We start from the raw sequence: 7,843 nt of genomic DNA, 5'->3' as shown, positions 1-7,843 counted from the left end.
TTAGTAGTCCCGGTTGCTCCTCTTCCAGTCCAGCTCTCTGCTGTGGCCTGGGAAGGCAGTGGAGGATGGCCCAAGTGCTTGGGCCCTGCACTCGCATGGGAGACCAGGAGGAAGCCCCTGGCTCCTAGCTTTGGATCGGCACAGCGTCGGCTGTGGCTGCCATTTGAGGAATGAACCAATGGAAGGAAGACCTTTTTCTCTGTCTCTCTCTCTCTCTCACTGTCTATAACTCTACCTGTCAAACAAATTAAAAAAAAAAAAGGCAGAGTTACACAGAGAAAGAGGGAGAGACAGAGAGCAAGGGAAAGATTTTCCACCCACTGGTTCACTTCCCAAGTAGCCTCAACAGCTGGAACTGGGCCAGTCCATAGCCAGGAGCCAGGAGTCTCCCTTGTGATTGCAGGGGCCCAAGCACTTGAACTATCTTCCCCTACTTTCCCAGGCACATTAGCAGGGAGTTGGACAGGAAGTGGGACAGCTGGGACTTGAACCAGTGCCCATATGGAATACTGGCATCATGGGCAGCAGCTTTACCCCCTATGCCCCCTATGCCACAATGTCAGTCCTATACTGAGGTTTAATTTTGATTAATCCTTCAATATTTCCCTCCCCTTCTCAATCACAATCATTGTTATAGTAGACTATTAAATGAGATACTTTCTAGGTTCAATGGAAACTAATAGGTAATAGGTATTCTCACATTATAAAGAGAGGGGAAGAGCTGACATTGTGGCATGACAGATAAAGCCAGTGCCTGTAATGCTGGCATCCTATATGGGCACCAGGCCATGGCCTGGCTGCTTGCCTTCAGACCCAGTTCTCTGCTAACAGCCTGGGGAAGCAGCAGAAGACGGCCCAAGAGCTTGGGCACCTACACCCATGTGGGAGACCCAGATGAAGCTACTGGCTCCTGACATGGCCCAGCCCTGGCTGTTGCAGAAATTTAGAGGGTGAACCAGTGCATGAAATCTCCTCTCTCTCTTTCTTTCTTTCTCTCTCTCTCTCTCTAACTCAAATAAATAAATGAAATCTGTAAAAATAAAAAGAGAGGAACCAAATACAGGACTACTAAAAGCATCTAAAAATCAAAATTTCAAACCTTAGCACATCTCCAGGATATAAAGAAAGTTCAGAAATTGCATAAGTCTATTGCTAAGCTCTTTGAATAGATTGGGCAGGTCTGCCTTGCCAGAGAATTGCTCAGAGAGAAACAAAGTGTTTACTGAAAGAATCAAAAGTGAACAGTGCTGAGTGAGCCCACTGTTGAACATTCACTGAGCAACAAGCATGCGTTATCCTGCCCTGGAACAGCCATGAGAGAGGACATTTATATCCTTCACAGTTGGAAAGTACAGACACTGGGGCCTGACTTTTATCTGAAAAATCTTACTGGGAGAAACTTGCTGGCGTAGCCTTTGATTGCAGTGTCCAGGAGAGAAGTCTGAATGCAAGAGAGCTGCTTTTGCATCCATCATGGGTCCATAGAGCAGGATTCCAAAGACCTTGAGTGGGCACAGTGGAAGGTAGTCAGGCTTGAGTGACTTCATAGAGCCCTACTTGGAGGCCTTACTAGAGAGATGTGGCAAGCCCAACAGAGAGACTTCATGGCATAAATGGGAGGGAGCATTTGATATCATCAGATGGGCAATGCATCACCAGCTTCCCCAAAATGTTGAAGGTATGTAAAGAGAATTATTACCTCTTAAAACTCCACAAAATGCTCTGTGAGAGAAACCATCAGGATTTGGCCATAGGCCACACCGATCTGCATTGCAAGCTTACTCATCAAAGCAGAATTTCTTCTGTTGGAAATTTTGAAATTTAGTAACTATCCAACTAAAAAGATGTTTTTATAAGCCTAAAAACTAAACAACTTAATAGGTTCTGTTGAGGATCACTAGCCATCAGGGAAATGCAAATCAAAACCACAATGAGGTTTCACCTCACCCCAAATTAGAATGGCTCATACAGAAATCAACAAACAACCGGTGCTGGCAAAGATGTAGGGAAAAAGGGACACTAACCCACTGTTGGTGGGAATGCAAACTGGTAAAGCCACTATGGAAGTCAGTTTGGAGATTCCTCAGAAACCTGAATATAACCCTACAACACAACCCAGCCATCCCACTCCTTGGAATTAACCTTAAGGAAATTAAATTGGCAAATAAAAGAGCTGTCTGCACCTCAATGTTTATTGCAGCTCAATTCACAATAGCTAATACCTGGAATCAACCTAAATGCCCATCAACAGTAGACTGGATAAAGAAATTATGGAATATGTACTCTACAGAATACTATACAGCAGTAAAAAAGAATGAAATCTGGTCATTTGCAACAAAATGGAAGAATCTGGAAAACATCATGCTGAGTGAAATAAGCCAGTCCCAGAGGGACAAATATCATATATTCTCCCTGATCAGTGACAACTAACTGTGCACCTAAAAGGAAACCAGTTGAAGCGAAATGGACACTATGAGAAACAATGACTTGATCAGCCCTTGTCCTGACTGTTGAGGAACAACTTACTATTTTATTCTTTTCAGTGTTTTTTGTTTGTTTTATTTAATACCATTGGTTGAACTCTTTAATTAACACACAATTATTCTTAGTCATTTAAATTTAACTGAAAATTGATCCCTGTTAAATATAAAAGTGGGAATAAGAGAGGGAGGAGATGTACAGTTCGGTACATGCTCACTCAGACTTAACCCTAATGGTAGAGCTAGAAACGTACCAGGGGATTCCAATTCAATCCCATCAAGGTAGCATGTACCAATGTCATCTTACTTGTTAAAGTGATCAGTTTAAGCTTATAATTGATCTAAAAGATGGGATTAAATGTCAAAGGGATTACATAAATAAGACCAATGTCTGCAAATAATTTATATAATTAAAAAGGAGAGAATGATCCTACAGGGGAAGCAGGATACACAGCAGACTCATAGAATGGCAAAAGCCCTGAACAGCACTCTGGCCTCAGAATCAGCCCTTAAGGCATTCAGATCTGGCTAAAAAGCCCATGAGAGTATTTCAGGCATGAAAAGCCAAGAGACTATGGCAAAAAAAAAAAAAAAAAAAAATTACCTAAATGAAAAATCTCTGTGAGATCCCAGCAGAAAGAATGGACCATCAAAGAAGGAGGTACCTTTCTCTGAAGGAAAGAGAGAACTTCCACTTTGAATATGGCCTTGTCTAAATAAGATCAGAGTTGGTGAATTCAGGAGGCTTCCACGGCCTTGGCAGCTCATGACAAGAGCCTCGGGTGATTACTGACGTCATAAATCAGTGTCAATTGTTACATCAACAGCGGGAGTCACTGTGTACCTGTCCCCCATGTAGGATCTCTGCCCTTAGTGTGTTGTACTATGAGAATTAATGGTAAAACTACTACTCAAACAGTGCTCTATACTTTGTGTGTCTTTGTGGGTGCAAACTGTTGAAATCTTTACTTAGTATATACTAAGTTGATCTTCTGTATATAGAGATAATTGAAAATGAATCATGATGAAGAATGGGATGGGAGAGGGAGTGGGAGATGGGATGGTTGTGGGTGGGAGGGAGGTTATGGGGGGAAAAGCTGCTATAATTCAAAAGTTGTACTTTGGAAATTTATTTTTATTAAATAAAAGTTGAAAAGAAAAAAATAGGTTCTGTTGAGTTAGATTTTTTTCTATGACAAAGGGATTAGAACAGGTAGGATTTTGGAAGAAAGAAGAGAAAGGGACTATTATTATTATTATTATTATCGTCATCACTATTATTCATACTATTACACACTATTATTATTCACACTGTTACAGTATCTGGCAGGTCACTTTAACCTTAGAACCACAGAAATAGATTTTTCAGGGAATGGATATCCTAAAAGAGTTCTAGAAAACGTAGGCTGAATTACCTTTCAAATCATATTGATTCTGCCTGGAAACTAAGTATTATATAAATACAAGTTGCAACATGGGTTTAATCAGGACAAAGAGCTTGTTGGCATAATATCAAATAATTTCTACCAACCAAATGATAACCTACGTGCCACCCAAATACATGTGTCAGTTCCCATTATCGTCAAGAGATTATTCATTCACAAACCTCATTTAGACTCTGTGAATCAATACCCTCTATTAAGAAAGATTGCTTCTCATCAGCACAGAAGTGTGGATTTCCTTAGGGAAATTTCCTCATGAATTTCTCAGGCATGACCAAAATTTGTAATAGTCCTTGCCAAGGTATCACCAAGTAACTATCTCCCTGACACTTGAGAACTCTTTGATCACTGTGATAGTAAATCCCGAGACCTAGGACCTTGGACTTTTTAAAGTAATTTTATTAGAAACTTTAGACACTTCCCATGTCTAGAACTCAGTTATGAAGAAGAAGGCAAATTAGGCAGCTCTAAGCCATGAGCTCTAATGCTCTTCATTCTGAAGGTAGTACTGAGTTAGTCTGTTCAGGCTACCATAGCAAAGTGTGATTGGGTAAGTGGCTAAAACAACACTTTGTTGTTGTTGTTGTTGTTGTTTCTCACAATCAGGAGGCTAGAAGTTCAAGATCGTAGTGTTGGCAGATTCTGTTTCTGGTGAGGACTGTTCCTCCTGGCTTACAGAAGGCTTCCTTCCAACCAAGTCCTCACATGGCCAGTGCATTAGTGAAGGGAGAGAGCAGTCTCTGCGGTCTTTTTCTCTTCTTATAAGGACACTAACTTTATTGGATTAGGGTTTCATCCTTATAATTTTATTTAACCTTAATTACCTCCCTAAAGGTCCTTTCATCAAAATATAGTCACATTGGAGGTTAGGGCTTCAACATATGAATTTGGGAAGAACACTACCTATTCTGGAATAGCAACACTCTAATAAAATGTAAGACTGCCTGAGATAGAAATGGAAATTTTTTTTAACTTTTATTTAATGAATATAAATTTCCAAAGTACAGCTTATGGATTACAATGGCTTCCCCCCAATAACTTCCCTCCCACCCACAACCCTCCCCTTTCCTGCTCTCTCTCCCCTTCCCTTAACTCTGTTCTGTAGCTTTTTATAAGTCCAAGTTAGGGCCCAGCCCTGGCCATTGTGGCCATCTGGGGAGTGAACCAGCAGACAGAAGATTTTCTTTCTCTCTCTTCCTCTCTCTCTCTCTTCTGTGTTTATATGTGTGTGTGTGTGTGTGTGTCTGTCTGTCTCTCTCTCTCTCTCTGTAACTTTGCCTTTCAAATAAACAAATAAATCTTTGTAAAAAGATGTCTAAATTAACTTTATTCAATATAATTAATGTCTCATTGATTCAGATGCTGCTAATTTAAAGTTGGCATTATTCCACCCAGAGAATCCTAAGATTCCATTTGTACCATCTATGCAATAGGAATAATTGTAAGTATTAATAAGATTGCAACAGAACTGGGGAATCAATCGAGAATAAATGTCAGCAGCCACCATTGTTACGTGAGCTGGTTTTTAATTGCCCTTTTCCAGTCCCAAGAGCAGCACTGCAGGCTCTCTCTTCTGACACTCACTGTCCATCTTCAGCAAATAACTGGACACAAAAGTGTGCAGCCCCCAAATCTTAAAGGAATATTTTCTTTTAATATTCCTGGGATCCTAATGTGTATAAATCCAATCTAAAATCCTCATTTGGATGGGTAAGGCCCTTTTAACTTCATGTCTATTCAGATACTCATGTCTGACTCCCATTACTTTGCCATTGTGAACCCTGCCCCTTCCTCTGGGCCCTGGGAAACCCATGACAGTTAAGTCCTGTCTTACCCCTTTTGTCCTCAGGACCTTAAACCTCATGCTTTGGAGTGGACTCTGACCAAGCAGAATAGAGAATTTAGTGATGTGTCCCATGCTTTGGACTCCAACAGCTTTCATTTAGGGTCACACACAATTCCTTTTTGAGAATTCCCGCTTGACACACATTTTACCTCGAGTCTCACCACCTTGAAGGACTTCTATTTTACAGTCATTTTTATGTAGTCACACTTCTCAGGATTTCAAGATCTATTTCATTATGTGAGTTATGTAGTATGATTTTTCTTTCCAGTTTTTGTTCATAAATAAGTCTTAAAATGGAGTATAAATTTCTTCAGATCAGGTACTATTGACTTGTGCTAGTTTTTTAACATCCAAAGAGCTCACACAGTATGGAAACATAATTCAATAAACATTTTCTCATCAAAGCAGCTTGAGTTCATAGCTTTCTCCTTCAAACCACTGAAGCTGTACTGCATCTGGCATTTTATTCTGGTTTGATGTCACAAACTCATTCTGGAGGAACAAGTGTAGGAAAGCAAGAAAGTGACATCAAAGGAATCTGCAAATGACCAAATTTCTTAAAAGATATCAAAAGGATCACTGAGCAGTAGTCAGAGAAGAAGGAACTTAGAAAAGTTTGGGTGTAGAAAATAAAGTTCTTGGGGCCGGGGCTGTGGCTTAGCAGGTAAAGCCACCACCTGCAGTGCTGGCATCCCATATGGGTGCTGGTTCAAATCAAAGCTGCTCCACTTCCAATCCAACTCTGCTGTGGCCTGGGAAAGCAGTAGAAGATGGCCCAAGTCCTTGAGCCCCTGCACACATGTGGGAGACCCAGAGGAAGCTCCTGGCTCCTGGATTTGGATTGGCTCGGCTCCGACCATTGCGGCCAACTGGGGAGTGAACCATCAGATGAAAGATATCTCTCTCTCTCTCTCTCTCTCTCTCTGTAACTCTGACTTTCAAATAAGTAAATGAATTTTTAAAAAAAGAAAGAAAAAAAGTTCTTACTTGAAATACTCAGTTGGAAAACAATTTAACTTGTGTACATTAGTGTTAATTATTTAGATAAGATCAAAATCACATTCTTAAAACTAAATATAATATCCTTTTGAATTTTCTGAAGTACAATGGCAAAACTTTGGTAGAATGGACAGGGTGGAATGGGGGTGGGGTGATTGCATTTTGTTGCAGATGAATCCCATCAACTGAGAGCAGGCTCTATCAAAAAACAAGCTGGGCAAGGGGAGGGGCCACACCCTGGCCTCACAGTAGAGAGTGTGCAGTGATGAAAAATTACCTCTTTAGCTCTGTGAATCAACAATTCTCAACCATTCAGAATGTGATACCTATTTCAAATTGTTTCATAAGCACCATGTCACTGAAAGTCATCTGTGGTATAATGTATGCACCTTAAAGCATATAAGCTAAAATACATACTTTGACTAAAACCCTATAGCCACTGAAGAAATAAATGGATTGCATTGAATTGCCTAAGGTAGCCATGCCAAATCCTAAGCAAAGTTTCTCAAAAAAGGCACCATGCAATGTGGACTACAGTAACTCTAGACAGAGAGGTCTCAGAACTCCCACAGAACCATGAAGTCTGCTAATCCAAACAACATTACCAAAAGTTCTGGGGTAAAGTATCAGCTTTAGCTGGAAGTAGTGTTTTTGTCATTAGGCCAATCTCTGAAATCTTCTAAAAAATTTTAAGATTTATTTATTTGAAATTCAGAGTTACAGAGAGAGGAAGAGACAAAGAGAGAGAGAGAGAGAGAGATCTTCCATCCCCTGTTCATTTTCCAGGAGGCTGCAATGGTCAGGGCTGGGTCAGGCTGAATCCAGAAGCCAGGAGCTTCATCCAGGACTCCCATCTGGGTGGCAGGGATCCAAGCACTTATGCCATCCTCTGCTGCTTTTCCCAGGCCGTTAACAGGGAACTGGATTAGAAGTGGAGCATCCAGGACACAAACTAGTGCCCATAAGAGATGCCAGCACTGCAGTTGATGGCTTCATCCACTACACCACAATGCTGGCACCAAAACCCTCTAAAATTTAAAAACAAAACATAACACTAACAGCTTTTGGGTTGTGCC

Source organism: Oryctolagus cuniculus, chromosome 5 (assembly GCF_051225735.1).
Source record: "Oryctolagus cuniculus isolate XC-2025 breed Fujian yellow rabbit chromosome 5, ASM5122573v1, whole genome shotgun sequence".
NCBI classification, from domain to species: Eukaryota; Metazoa; Chordata; class Mammalia; order Lagomorpha; family Leporidae; genus Oryctolagus; species Oryctolagus cuniculus.
This window is presented reverse-complemented; position numbering follows the sequence as displayed.